The sequence below is a fragment of the Hibiscus syriacus genome, unplaced genomic scaffold (genome assembly GCF_006381635.1).
Source record: "Hibiscus syriacus cultivar Baekdansim isolate YM2019G1 unplaced genomic scaffold, ASM638163v2 tig00110213_pilon, whole genome shotgun sequence".
In the NCBI taxonomy this organism is placed as follows: Eukaryota; Viridiplantae; Streptophyta; class Magnoliopsida; order Malvales; family Malvaceae; genus Hibiscus; species Hibiscus syriacus.
In genome coordinates, this window is record NW_024062630.1 from 1,835,659 (window position 1) to 1,850,109 (window position 14,451).

Below are 14,451 nucleotides of genomic sequence, written 5' to 3' on the forward strand. Positions count from 1 at the left end.
TAGTCTCATTGTTTTTTTAGAAAGGCCACGGCTAGACATTTATTTTTATGTAAAAAAATATCTTAATGCAACTTTTAATTGTTGAATTTATTATTATATGCTTGTTGTATATAAAGTTTTGAATCGAGTAGTTATATCTATAATATGTGTTTTTTATATATATTTAATAGTTTATGTTATTAGATATTAATTCAAGTTTTAATTATTAATTACATTAACGTTATTATAATTTTAATAATTAAATATTATTTGGTAATTAAGTTTATTTAATAAGTAAATACTTATTTTACGCAAGATATCATATGGAATTAAGTTTATTGGTGATCAAATATTGAACTCTATAAATATGAAATTTGTCTTAACTTTTATAATTATGAGAAAGATTTATTTTGGTGAGATATAATCATTTTATAGTTTTTGTAACTTATGGAGTTTATGTGGTAGAGATAGTTTTGTATGGATATTGGAAAAGTGATTTAGGATACTCCTAGTCTTGGACCTTTTGGTATAGACATAAGGTTTTAGGATACCTGATATATCATGTATTTATTTATACATTCGTTATCTCTACGTTTATAATAGATTATTGTTCATCTAATTCATGGAAGTTGACAAGATTAAATCACGTTAATTCTCAACTCTTGTATATGATTTTTTTACGTTGATATCATTTTGATTATGACTTTGTTTACAAATTACTAACACAAAATATAAATAAATATAATAAAAATGTAAAGCGTTGTATAATAAAAAAAGATCAAATATATAACCATGTGTGTTTTGTAGCTGGTGTGTCACAAGATGAGCTTAGTTTGATTCAAGAGCTTACTCCTTTCAAAGTGGAGAAGCCTTTAGTTCTCTATCTCGGAATACCTCTAGTGACTAAAAAGGCTCTAAGAGAATGATTTTCAACCTTTATTAGAAAGAATAAGAGCAAAGGTTTCTGGTATGAATTTACATAACATTTTATATTATTTTATATTAAAGAATAAATTTATAATAGTATAGAAGATGAAAATAAATTATGAATAGAAAATATAAAAATTATTTAAAATATATAAAAATTTAAAATCTTTAAGAGTCGACGGTCTCGATATCTTCCCTCACTTCATTCCTGGTTATTAATCTTTGGTGGGTGGATGCAGTTTTGTGCAATCGGTTATCTTTCAGATGCAAATTCTTTTTAGTAGACCGTAGACACTTTGTTATCCCTAAGATTGTTTTGCGGAAGGTTAATCAATTACGTTCTCTGTGGAGGGTGATTGGGTTAATTGACAAGATGACTGTTTTTCAGCATATATGGCCTATCTTGACAGGGCATACCTCCCTTTAGGTTGCCTGTGTGAAGGAGTATTGGCTAAAAACGAGTATTTTTGGAATCTACAGTAGAAGAATCTTAATTTGAAATAAATATTATTATAAGGTGAATATCTAATCCATTAAAAATCTCTATTTATAATTTTAAATTATATCTTAAATATGCAAATTTATTAAAAGAAAATGAATTCAAATCCACTAAATGTTTAGCTTTTTTTTTTCTTTATTTGATACACCATGACATCAATCTCGGTACGAGTCCTCAATCGTTTATATTCTCTATTGCACTTTATTTTCTTATATCGTATTTTTCCCCTTTTTTAGATTTTAAGTAACTTTTTACTTTATAACACATTTTCATTTCTCTTTATGAAATATTTTCATGATTTTTGGCACATTTTCGATTGTTTAGTCGTTTTTTTAATTTTCTTATCGTTGGACTTGACAACGTCTCGACTGATCAAGAAATTACTTATTTTTATCTTGTTGATCTTCCCTACTTTGAACTCTTGGATTGGATTTGGAACACGATTTACCTTTGAAGATAGTTTTCTCATATGCTTGACTTTGATTTACAATTTTCAATAGTCTTTCAACAGTTTGATTCCATGGTTCGTTTGCTGATACAGTCAGATCTATTTGTTTCCATCTTTTGTTCGAGTTTTTTAGATGACTTTTTAACCTTTCTTTGTATAGTCCTTATATGATCTAAAATGACTAATTTCTTATGTCAATGGTTATAGTCGCATGGATGGACCGAATGGGGGCAGGTCCTAGTTACCCCTGAAATTTTCAAATTATCCTATATTTTAATTTTTTGTGTATTGTCTATCAATAATCTATTTTTTCTTCCTAAAATTTTACAAGTTTTTTTTTGGATAAGTAGAATTTTATTACCCAATAGAAATGGTTCATCATACAACTGTCATCCCAATTGGGAGTATAAACACATATTTACAGAATTAGTCTATACCCCAATAATTACAAAGTCTAGAATTAACATAGTCTAGTCTATTAAAACCTTTGGCACTGAGTTTGAAACGAACAAGCTCCTTAATAGCCTTTAGAAGTTGGTATGTTGTTCTTGTTCCTCTGTTGAAAATTCTTCTATTTCCCTCCTCCCAAATGAAGTATATGAAAGCAGTCCAGGCGATCCTCAATATGGTAGAAATAAGAGATTTGCCCTTCCAAGTTTGAGCAGTCCAATGAAGCCTTGAATCCCAAGACCTGTAAGTATCTCTCATGCTAGATAGATTCATAATAGAATGCCATAGTGAAGTAGCGTAAATACAGTCAACAAACAAATGATTTCTAGATTCATGGTCCTGATTGCACAAAATACAATAACTATCAGTCACAATACCCATTTTAATAAGTCTATCACGAGTAGGAAGACGATCCAGAATTGCCATCCAAGAGATAATGCTTAGCTTTGGGATGTGTAGTGGAAACCAAATCACCTTATGCCAGAAAACTTTGTCTCTATGAACTCTTATATTTTCCCATAAATCTTTTGTTTTCGTGGCACCAACAGTTAAATTTGGATAGGCTTTACTTTTTATTTTCATCAATTTTCTGATGGTCCAACTGTGGGAAGAATTAACATTAATGTCGTTAAGATCATTATTTTTAATAACATAGCAATGGATCCAAGCAACCCATAGAGAGCCCTCTCCAGCCATTATTTTTTGTATTAGTTGTAACATGCAAGCTTTATTCCAGGAATGAATGTTCTTCAACCCGAGACCTCCTTCAGATTTAGGACAACACAGTTTATCCCAGCTAATCCTAGCACCTTTAGCAGCAGTATCATTACCTTTCCAAAGAAACCGAGAGAAAAGTTGTTCTAGACGATTGATAACTTTCTGAGGAAGGATAAATTGCCTATTCCAGAAGTTAACAACACTGTATAGAACAGTTTTAATAAGCTCAAGACGACCAGCATAACTTAAAATTTTACCAGACCAATGGTGAAGCCTACGAATAATGTTATCGTAGAGAGGTAGACAGTCTTTTTCAGTAAGCTTCTGAGTAACTAGAGGAACTCCTAGGTACCTAACAGGCAGGAAACCTTGTTTGAAGCTAGTGACAGATTTAATGGAGTCCAGGGTTCTATCAGGAATACCAGCATTGTAAAATTCTATTTTGTTAACATTGAGGTTCAGACCAGATAAAACATAGAAATGGTTTAGAACACTTGTCACTCCAGCAATAGAATCAAGATTGCCTTTGCAAAAGATTAAGAGTTCATCAGCAAAAGATAAGTGAGTAATACCAAGTTTTTTGCATTTAGGGTGGTATCCAAAAATACCTCTAGCTGCAGCAAGATTGAGAATTTTAGAGAGGGTATTCATAGTTATCACAAAAAGGATTGGAGATAAGGGGTCTCCTTGTCTAATACCTCTCTGACCCTTGAAGTACCCTATTAGACTACCATTAAAAGATATGGAATATCTAGCTTCTTTGAAGCAAGTTTCAATCCATTTAGTGAAAATGGGAGGTAGTCCAATGGCTCTAAGAATGGAGGAGATGAAATCCCAGTTAAGAGAATCAAAGGCTTTTTGTAAGTCAACTTTAAGGGCACATATTGGAGAAATATTCTTTCTACCATAGCCTTTGACCAATTCTTGAGCAAGGAGGGTGTTGTCAATGATAGATCTACCTCTCACGAAAGCGGTTTGATTGAGGGATATAATGTCAGGCAACAACAAATTCATTCTTTTGACTAGGATTTTACTAATAGTTTTGTAGACTACTGAGCAACAAGAGATGGGTCTAAAATCCTTAACTTTACTAGGATTCTGGATTTTAGGAATCAAGGCAATGATGGTGGAATTAAAAGCAGGATGGAACTTAGACTCTTGAAAGAAATACTTGATAGCATCAACAAAGTCGTTCCCTATGACTGACCAAGAATGTTTGAAAAAGTGAGGAGTGAAACCATCAGGGCCCGGAGCTTTGTCGTTCCCTTGATTAAATAAAGCTTCTTTGATCTCATCAGTAGTAACATTTTTAATAAGATCAGTTGTAGCGTCAGTAGGCAGATGGATTTGAAGCAAGTTTCTCAAGGAAGAAGGGTCAGGAGGTTGAACTTTAGGATCATTGGCACCTAGTTGATGGTGGAAGAAATCAATTATTTCATTAGCCATATCATCGCAAGTCTCTAGCCTTTTACCCTCATTATTAATAAGAATCCTTATGGTGTCTCGTTTATTTTTAGAGGCTATGGCAGAATGAAAAAGTTTGGTGCATTTGTCTCCATTTTTGATCCATTGGACTTCCGTTTTTTGTTTAAGGAACATATACTCAGTTTCTTCTAAATCAATCAGCTCCTTATGAGCACTCAATTCTTTATCTAAAGAATTGTTTCCATTAAGAGTTAATATCTGAATTTATTCCAATTCGATCTTTTTAAGCCGTACCCTAGCAGAGATATCACTATAGCTATCCTTGTTAAGCTTTCGCAAGCAAGGTTTTAGGCATTTTAGCTTGAGAAACAATTTCTGCATAGGGTTTCCTTGACAAGGTTGCTGCCAGGAATGGAGGACATGTTCAAGGAAATTAGGGTGCTTAGACCAGAAATTGAAAAATTTAAAAGGCTTAGGCCTATTGATTTGAATCTCTTTATTGATCCAGGTAAGAGCCATACAGTGATCTGAAGGGCCAGGGGCTGTAAATTCTACAAAAGAATTCTGAAAAGAAGTAGCCCAGAGGGTGTTAATCAACACTCTATCAAGCTTTCTAGCAAGATACATTTCTTTTTGTTTATTGCTCCAAGTATAGGTAGGGCCAAAGAAAGGGTGATCATAAAGAGAAAGCTCTTGAACCAATTCTTGAAAGTCAATCATTTCAGAGGAAGAATAAGGTCCGAGAATTAGAGAATCAGAGCTTTTTTTATGGTGAAGATAGGTATTAAAGTCACCTCCCATAATCCATGGGAGAGACCCAAACCTAGTATCAAGATTTTTGAGGTGCTGCCAAAGAAATTTTCTAGAAGAACCACTGTTACTACCGTAAATAGCAGTGATAATAAAAGGAGTGTTGTTAAAAAGACATTTTGCAGTAATGCTTTGGTCATTAGAATGGCAGAGAGAAATATCGATTCCTTTTTTCCATAGAAGCCATATTCTACCATTAATAGCAGATTCATAATTAGTGAGAACATTCCAACTCCCTAATGTAGTATTGAAGATTTTCGCGGAATAATTTTACAAGTTTTCTCCGTTCTTGAAATTTTATAAGTTCTTCTCCTAGCATAAAATCTTGCATCCGTCTTTGATTATCGAGATATATCCTAATTATATATTTATTTGTAATGTTAAATTTTATCTTTTTCTTTAATAAAATCAGTGGCTTCTATTTACATAAAAAAATCATTAAATGTTTGAATGATCAAGGTTTGATTTTTATATATTTAAAAGTAAATATCTTCATTTTATAATATGAAATTGAATTTGGATATTCAAATCCATAATTCGTAATCGTATAAATAATACATAATAATCGATGCTTAATGTTTATTAATTTGTTGGGATATGCATATTCAATTAAATTAGTTTTAGGCAGAAACATACAAGAATGAGAGAGGGTATCCATAAGAAGCAGCAAAACCAAAGCAAGAGTTAAAGCTTGGTGGGAAGTGGGATTGCATCGGAGAAATCAGCCCATTCCTTCTTGGAAATAATAATTCCTCTCTCAATCTTCATTTTTTTCATGATATTAATGGCTTGCCTTGTTTTCCATATACCATATTGCCAATTGATGTTGCCTCTCTCTATCTCCAATTTTTTATTAAATTATCTATTTACACTTTTCCATGCAATCTCTTAAAATATTTTTTTCTTAACAAAAACAAAACCCTCTTATACCTCAAAAGAAAGAAAATGTTTCCAAGTAAAGTAATCACTTTATTAAACACCAAAAAAGAGATCCTTCTCCCCTCTTTAGATTTTTCTAAGATTTTGTTTGCATGCATGGGTGTTGTTATTATTTAGTTTTCATTTTTACTTCTTGATAAAGTTTCGGATAAAGTATATTAGAGGTCATGAAATTATGTTGAAATGATTTTAGTGATTAGTAAACTTTCAAATGATACAAATTGATTATTAAACTTATCGAATTGTTACAATATATCTATATATACGACGTTGTATAAGTTTTAGGATTATTTTATAATAATTTGATAAGTTTAATGATAATTATGTAATATTTTAATAAATTTTGATGATTAGTTTATAACATTTAAAGATTTATTGATAAAAAAATTGTTTATTAATGTATCTTCAACCTTTAAACTTTCAAGAAACAACAGTCATATAGAATCTCCCATTTGTACTTCGAAAAACTTTTGTTTATACTTGAATCATGCATGTGGTATGATTTGACAATAATGAGTTAGGTGTAGTGATAAATAATATTTCAATGAGTTAAGAGGGAATTTAAATTTGAATTTTACAAATAATTTTAAAAGGAAGATCACAAAATTTGAATATTGACCTCAAAACTACATGAAGATAACTAGGGTTGTAAAATGGCATGAATAAGAAGACATACAGTCAAGTCGAAGTAGCGAGAGTGAGAGAGATGGGATTTGGGCCTATTGATTAATTAATTTTAACTAAATTTTTCAACATTAGAATAATGCATGGGCAGTCCTCATGCGTGGTTTGTCTCTGCTATATCTATATTAAATAGAGTCCTCATGTATAAGCTAACAAGCAGCTCTGGGAATTCTCAATCTTCCCCTTTTTTCCTTGGGGTTCACGTTCACCTTAATTTGTTAATAAAAAAACCCCTCTGAAGCCCTAATTAGGGTTCCCAGCTCTATTTGGGATTCAAACTTTTTTGACTTGGGGACTTTAGCAAACACACACTTTCCATTCATCGCATAACATATGTTGATCTTTTCCTTGACGTGTGTTAATTTAATTGATGTTTTCTTCATCGTGATTAGTGACATAAATTGCAGGCATGTGCCGACCCCATGGTTTCACGTTGGTAGAATCCGATTTCAAATGGCTGGCTAATGGAACAGAGAGAAATGGGCCTTGATGAAACTAGGAAACAAGACTCCATGGTTGTAGTTATGAGGACTATTTCCACCTCAAATTTCATTGTACTTTAGGCAGTGCTTTTCTTCATCTTATGCTGTTGAATAAGCAAACTTTTGTTTTTCATGATCTCAGCCACTGCTTCCTCCTCTGCTTGCCCACGATCCGCTTCACTATCAAACGCTAAGTCTTAAACAAAATATCAGGGTTGGATCAAGTCGATTACATTGTGACCATCAAGAATTTCAGGTACTATATCTTCTTTCCGTTCATCATTAGCCAATATATAATTTGAGGAAGATAGAGTTCATATCCCATTGCCCGGGATACACCAGCACCACCATTCATCAAATCTTTCAGATAGGACCACAATTGCAGATTTACAAGGAAGAGCATCAAACGATACATTATGGCCAATCCTTTGATAGATTATGATTGACAACCATATTTTAGTATTTTATTTTAACAAGAAAAGAAAAAGAGTCTAAAATGTAACGATTTATCTAGAATTAGAAGGGAAGCATATTACGAAGATGATCAGAAGAGAACCATAAGTGTAACTTACACCCTCAAAAACATGGTACACAGTAACAATATCCAACCCCTTTTTTCATTCCATCATTCTTAACAAAATTTTACAGCATAACCCCATAGCTAGTTGGTAGGAGAAATGCGATTTTATGTATGGTTGAAGGTACAACCCTGTTGCTCCTGGGAAGCAGAACCAGAAATCAGCAAGTGCAGCGAAGAGGATTCAGTGGGAGGGCTGCTGCTACTCTTATCAGCAGGGGGGCAGCACCTTTTCGAGAAAAATGCAGCAATACGTTGTGTGTCCACCGCCCTTCTCTGTCAATCGGGTTCAGAGAAAAATGTGTATGGTTCATTTGATAGAAAATTACTAACAATTAAACTAGTTGAGACAGACCAGGTAAGATGAATAAATACCTGGTGAAATTGGCATGCCAAGCTTCACTAAAATTTATTTCTTCACCTGCAAACGAAAGAATCAGTCCATATCAGTGCATAGAATGTTATTTAACCGTCAAAGACTTTCTTAAACTGAAAGGAACGTTCAGCTAACTAATTCATTCATGAAAATGACTTTATAATATCAAATCGTTCATTTTCTTTCGCTAAGAAGATGCCACTAGCAGAGAGCCAGATCTAAAATAAAAAATGAGGCACTAACCTGCCAACAATTATCAGAGAAATCTGAAATTTCTCGCACCTTGTCTTTTAACTGAGACTTTGGAATCGAAGGAAACTTTGCTTGCAAAGACTCTAACAACCTTCGGATACCACGGGAGCATGACTGGATTGTCGATACCTAAAACCAGCAAGATCATCAACAGCAGCAAACCACAGCAGTTTAATGCTAGCATTTTTAACAGAAAAATTGAAGTTCCAAGCTCCTAATATATCATAAGACCACCTCACTACTGCAATCATAATACATTCCCAAACATGATAACCATTGGACATTTTACATTAAACACTGGTTAGAATTGCAACTTACGATAAGAGGCAAATCTGAGTCTGGAATTGGTACTACAAACAAGGCTGGTGTTGCACCAGCCTTCCCATTTGACATACAAGCTTCTTGAGCTTCTTGATTCTCATGTTCCATGCTATCAATCGATATCTCTACAGATGGGCCAAAAGGATATACCCGCATGCTCAGAGCTAACAAGCATGTCTGCTCCAATTTAGGAGTACCATTAAGATCTTCAGCCATTAGAAGTGATGCCTTTTCATGCAATAAATTTGATAGAAACAATGGCTGATTTTTTCGAAGTGCATGCTCAGTTAAACTGTTTAGATATTTTTGTTGCCGAAGCAATGCACCAAACTCCTCATTTTTCCCATCTTGCTCACTAATATGGGAAGCTTGGGTCTCTACAGCTGGAACATCAGATTCCAATCTATCAACTTCGATACCCTGCATATAAGCCTCAAATAAGCACTTTAATCCTTTGATTTTTGCAAAATGGTATGTCATTCTTTTTTGGTTCAGAAGCTAGTACCAAGGTAGATATAATATCTTCCCAAGTCGGTTTTTACCTCATTTTCTGAGAGATATCCATCTGGTACGAAAAATCCATCTTCACTTTCATCTTCATCATCAGCTTTAGAGCATCCTTCACAAGTTTCCTCCTCTTCATCTTTATCGCAATCTGAGAGGATTTCACCAGGCTCCTCCTGTTAAATGAAAATGTTATTTCCAGGTTCTCCTCTAATTTTCAGTCTGAATAACAAAATTACACTACCTCCTCCCATTCTTCATCACTATCCACATCATAGTCTAAATCTGGGTCCTTCCTCCATGGGCATTGAGGCCTCACAACATTACTGAAGATACGAAAAAATCACCAATTATCAATTTAATTATGAGATTGAAAGCTAAGTGGCATTGATGCAGCGTCACAAAGAACACTAACTGAATGGAGTCAAAAAAACCTTTTTCCCAATCATTATCACCACTGCCTTCTAATATTATTTCAGTCTCACTTGAATGAGCTTGAAAATTATGAAGTTTAATACGAGGTTAAGAAAGGGCATTGAAACTTGAAGTTTAAGACGAGGTTAAGAAAGGGATTGAAACTCCTAACTCCTCTCATCTTAGTTATCCGAGCTCTAAAAAATTTGGGTCTTTACTCAGAAGGAAACACTGGTAATAGATATAAAATCATGCATTCTGGTTCTATATTTGTTCAAATAAAATGCTTAACCAATTACATGCATATTGACATAACAACGATTCTTTATATTTAACAATGAACCTTTCAACTATATACTAATTTTCTAGGGTGAATATAGCTTGATTTAGAATAAAATGAAGCAAAAGCAAGAAATAGGAGCCTACCTTTTCTTAGGCCAAATACCATAAAATGCAGGTCTGTTGCTTTTATCAAACTGCAACAACTGCTTTCTTACACAGCACTTCTTAACATCATGAACTGAAACATCAGCATCAATATGGCGGGATCCATCCTCCGAATGCTGTTCTTCCCAGGCATCTGCAAGCCCTTCAACAGTCCAGTCATCATGGGATAACCCTTTATTGGCAGTTAACTTGAGTTCCTTAAACAATTCCCTCTTGGGTTTCATACGCATCCCCCAACACTGTTTTCTATTCCAATGAAGAGAATGACCCAAGTGGCGCCAAGAAGATAAGTGCAACCTGAGAAGTAAGATAGTAGAATGTTTACTTGAAATATAACAGAATCAAAGCTTGTAAAATCATACAAGTCAAAGAAAACAAAGAAACCCACTTGCGAAGATCATCAGTATTAGCTTCTTCTTTAGATGAAAGAGCTCTGTCCATGGAGAGGGTAATTGTTTCAGGCACATTTTCAATTCTTTTGGTAGATGGAGAATATGTGGTTGGCTTAGTCATTTCCTCAATCTGACATGGTGAAGTTTTACATTTTTTGAGGAAGCGTTCCATAACTGAAGCTTGCTTTTGTATTGAAAGTTTCTTTTTAAGATCAGCCTCTTCTTTCTCACGCCATCGTTGATCTCTCTCAGCTTCTTCTTGTTGTTTTCGCAGATTCACCCTCATCTCAGCCTCCTCTTTCACGACGTTTTTCATCCTTTTCTGCTTCATCCTGCAAGCGCTTTTTTACCTTTTCCTGGAACAAATTACATTCATGAAAATCTAAGCAGTAAAAGGGATTGCAAATAAGTAATAACACACTCAACAGAATCATTTTCCTGGGAATAATTCAGATTTACACATTCCGATAGCACAACCAGTACTAAAGATACAAATATTTGATAGTAATCAGTTTCACACATGGACAAGTTTTGAAAATTTGCATATACATTTTGCAACTTTTCCTTCCGGAGTTCACGGTCCACTTTCTTCTTCTCCTTTTCAATTTCTCTTTTAGTTCTCTCCAGTTGCTTTAACAACAATTTTTCTTCTCGCTTTGCTTCTTTCTCAGCCCTATGGAAACAGATAAAACTTTTACTGTGAATAAAATAATTCAAGAACAAAAATTGTAGAATCATATAAATGCATACATCTCAGCATCAGTCTTCTGCAACATGCTACTCATTAACAAGCGAATATCTGCCTCACTTAATACTTTGGCAAGATTTTCAGATGCTTTAACAAAATCATGCTTGTAGCTACGATCATTCTCTGGCTTTTGTAACAGAGTTATCATTGCTGTAATTAACCACAAACACCATTAGCTACTGGAAGCATAAAATTAAGGTATTACAATTGAAAAGTTGCTCATCATATTCTATGCAACATCAAATGAATTCTTATCATATATCAATACGAAAAATCAATTAAACAGCATATTCCTTAGTGAAATGCAAAGCACAGGCAAATATGCAAGAAAGATGTCCATTAGGGAAATCCAAGAGAATCAAATAGAAAAGAAATCAGAGAAATTTCTTCTTCTTACCAGAAACAGCAGTAATCCTCTCGATAATCTTCCTCCTACAAGTACGCCGAGCTTTTATTGTGACTCTCTCGGCCATTGGTATTAACTTTGCATCTCTTGTCTATCACATTTGTAAGCATGCATGTAAATAACTAAATAAGTTAAATACAAAAAAAAACGAAAGGAAAAAAAAATACCTCCCAACACCAAAGAGAAGAGTGAGAATCATCCTCCAAAACATCAGCTTCTTCATTACTCAATCCATATTTCACTCTCTGGCCTACAAGTAGCACGGCGCTTTTCACGGCGGCCAAACTCACATTTCCCATTCTGTCCTTGACTTTCTCATGAATTGCCTCGACCAATTTCTCCAGCGGCAAGTCGCTTTCCTCCATTAGAACAGCCACCACTGAATTTAATGCACAACCGGACTCGACCGACCCAATGTCGCACCCCATCCCGAAACTCGATTTCTGATCCATCATTTCTCTGTAACACCCAAAAAGCCCCTCCATTTCTTGTTTCAGTTCCTTGATCTGGGCCTCCCTTTGCTCGCCGCTCAAGGTCTCTGAAACCCATGACGCTCTCTTCCGCTTCTAGCCCTTTTTTTTTTTTTTGATATTTTCAACTTTATTACCCAAATAACAACGACTAAAATACAGTGAGCAACCTACTTAAAAAATAATAAAAAATTATATATATTCTAATTTCTTACGATAGTAATATTAATATTGTCATTTTTATTAAAGTTTCTATTCTTTAAATGTAGCTCTATTATATCCTTATGGTTTAGAACAGTTTTTGAGTATTCTTAGATCAGTTTTAAAATAGTCTTTTGTTTCTTTCATCCCACATAAAATAAATAGTAGTGTTGATAATTATATTCAAAATTGAAGTTAGTAGAGTTTTTTTAAAAAAAAAGAAGTGGTCCACGCACAAAAAGAATTCCATGTATTTAAAAAAAATTAAATGTAAGAAATAAAAAAAAATTGATTTTCAAATGAAATCTGCCATAGAACATTGAAGGAATAGATGATCTATTGTTTTAGTATGGTTGTCACAAAAAACACAATTGCAGTCATTAATCAATTCCATATGGTGGAGTCTTTCTTTTATAGGAAGTCTATCAAGCTTAGTCATCCAAGAGATTAAACTATGTTTAGGAATATATAGTGGGAACCAAATAATCTTCTACCAGGGAATAAGAGGTCTTTTTTTTTAATAGAATCCTAAATAGCTCTCACTGTCACAGTTTCAATAGTCAAAACAGGATAAGCCTCTGATCGTAATTTAAAGAATTTCCTTACGTTTCATCTTAGAGATAAACAGATGTTAACAGTCCATAGGTCCTTATCTTTTGACCCTTACTGTGTTGATCTTGACCGTTCATTTTGAGGGACTTCAGATCATCATCCACATCGATTAACGGCACCGAAACCGCTATTATAATCGAGACACACCAAATCGTAACCCATGAAAAAAGAATATGAAGGATTTCTGCAAATTGAAACGTCTTGCTTGTACTGAAGAAAGGAAAATACTGACGGTCACTGGTAATAAAAATTCATAGTATTAATTTATTTTATTAAATGAATTTTTTCTACGTCACTTTTCCCGCCAATGAAATTTTGGCGCGTTAATTTTTTAGTATAGCGGTCGCGTCCTTTATTTAGAAAGACGTATAACTGAATGTGGGGGCCTGGAGAGACTTTAAACAAATTTTGCTCAGACTATAAAAAAGGGTAAAAATACGAGTAAGGTCCCTATTATATAGTGATCGGTTAAAATTAATCCCATATCAATTTAGTTTTAAGCAAATAAAAAGCCTCGATTCATGCTAAATTTAGGCAGAATTAACATTTTTTTTTTATATTTATTCCAATGAAATATTTTATTTAGAGTTGAAAAGTAAATAATAAAAATATTTTTATGTCAGGTTTAAATAATAAATTTTAAATTTATTATAATAATAATTTTAAATATATAATGTTAATTTTTTTGAAAAAATAATTTTATGCGATTCTTTTTATTGATATAAAGATTAATTATTCATTAAATAATAAAAGTATTAATTTAAAACAACTCCTATGTTAGAGAGACATGAAAAGTACTTTCCCTGGGTATAACGATTAAGTTGCTCATCAACTATTGCACCATTATGTTATTCACAATCTAAATAATCCAATATATACAATAATCAATTACTAGTATTTATGTAATTTACGACCAATAATATCATCCTTACATACTACATATCATTATTCTAATCAAACAAAATAAAAATGATTGTTATATTATAGGAAGACCATATAAGTAGAAACGACTGTAATATATATATATATATATATAAGTAGGAAGACCATATCATTATTCTAATAAAACAAAATAAAAATGATTGTTATATAGACCCTGATTTACATTATTTTTCACTTTCTTTTTCTCTTGTTTTTTCTGAAACATCATGAGTGAAGTAAAAAATAGATTGAAATCACGGGTTTGTCTTGGTCTTGATGTTTGACTTGTGAATCCAATTATCAGTTGGTGAAGAGGACTGTGATGGTGCCAGATTCGATGGCCTGAGCTCGATCTAGACCGTTAGATGGGTCCAGTTCGGACGGCTCTTGCAAGGTGACGACAGCATCCAAGGGGGAAATCTTCACTGAGGGTTGATATGGGCCCTTCAT

The 14,451-nt window shown here is 33.4% G+C and overlaps 1 pseudogene; it reads right to left on the reverse strand.

The window, feature by feature from the left end:
* Positions 1-7,437: 7,437 nt before the first annotated feature.
* On the reverse strand, positions 7,438-14,451 carry LOC120113709 (annotated as a pseudogene).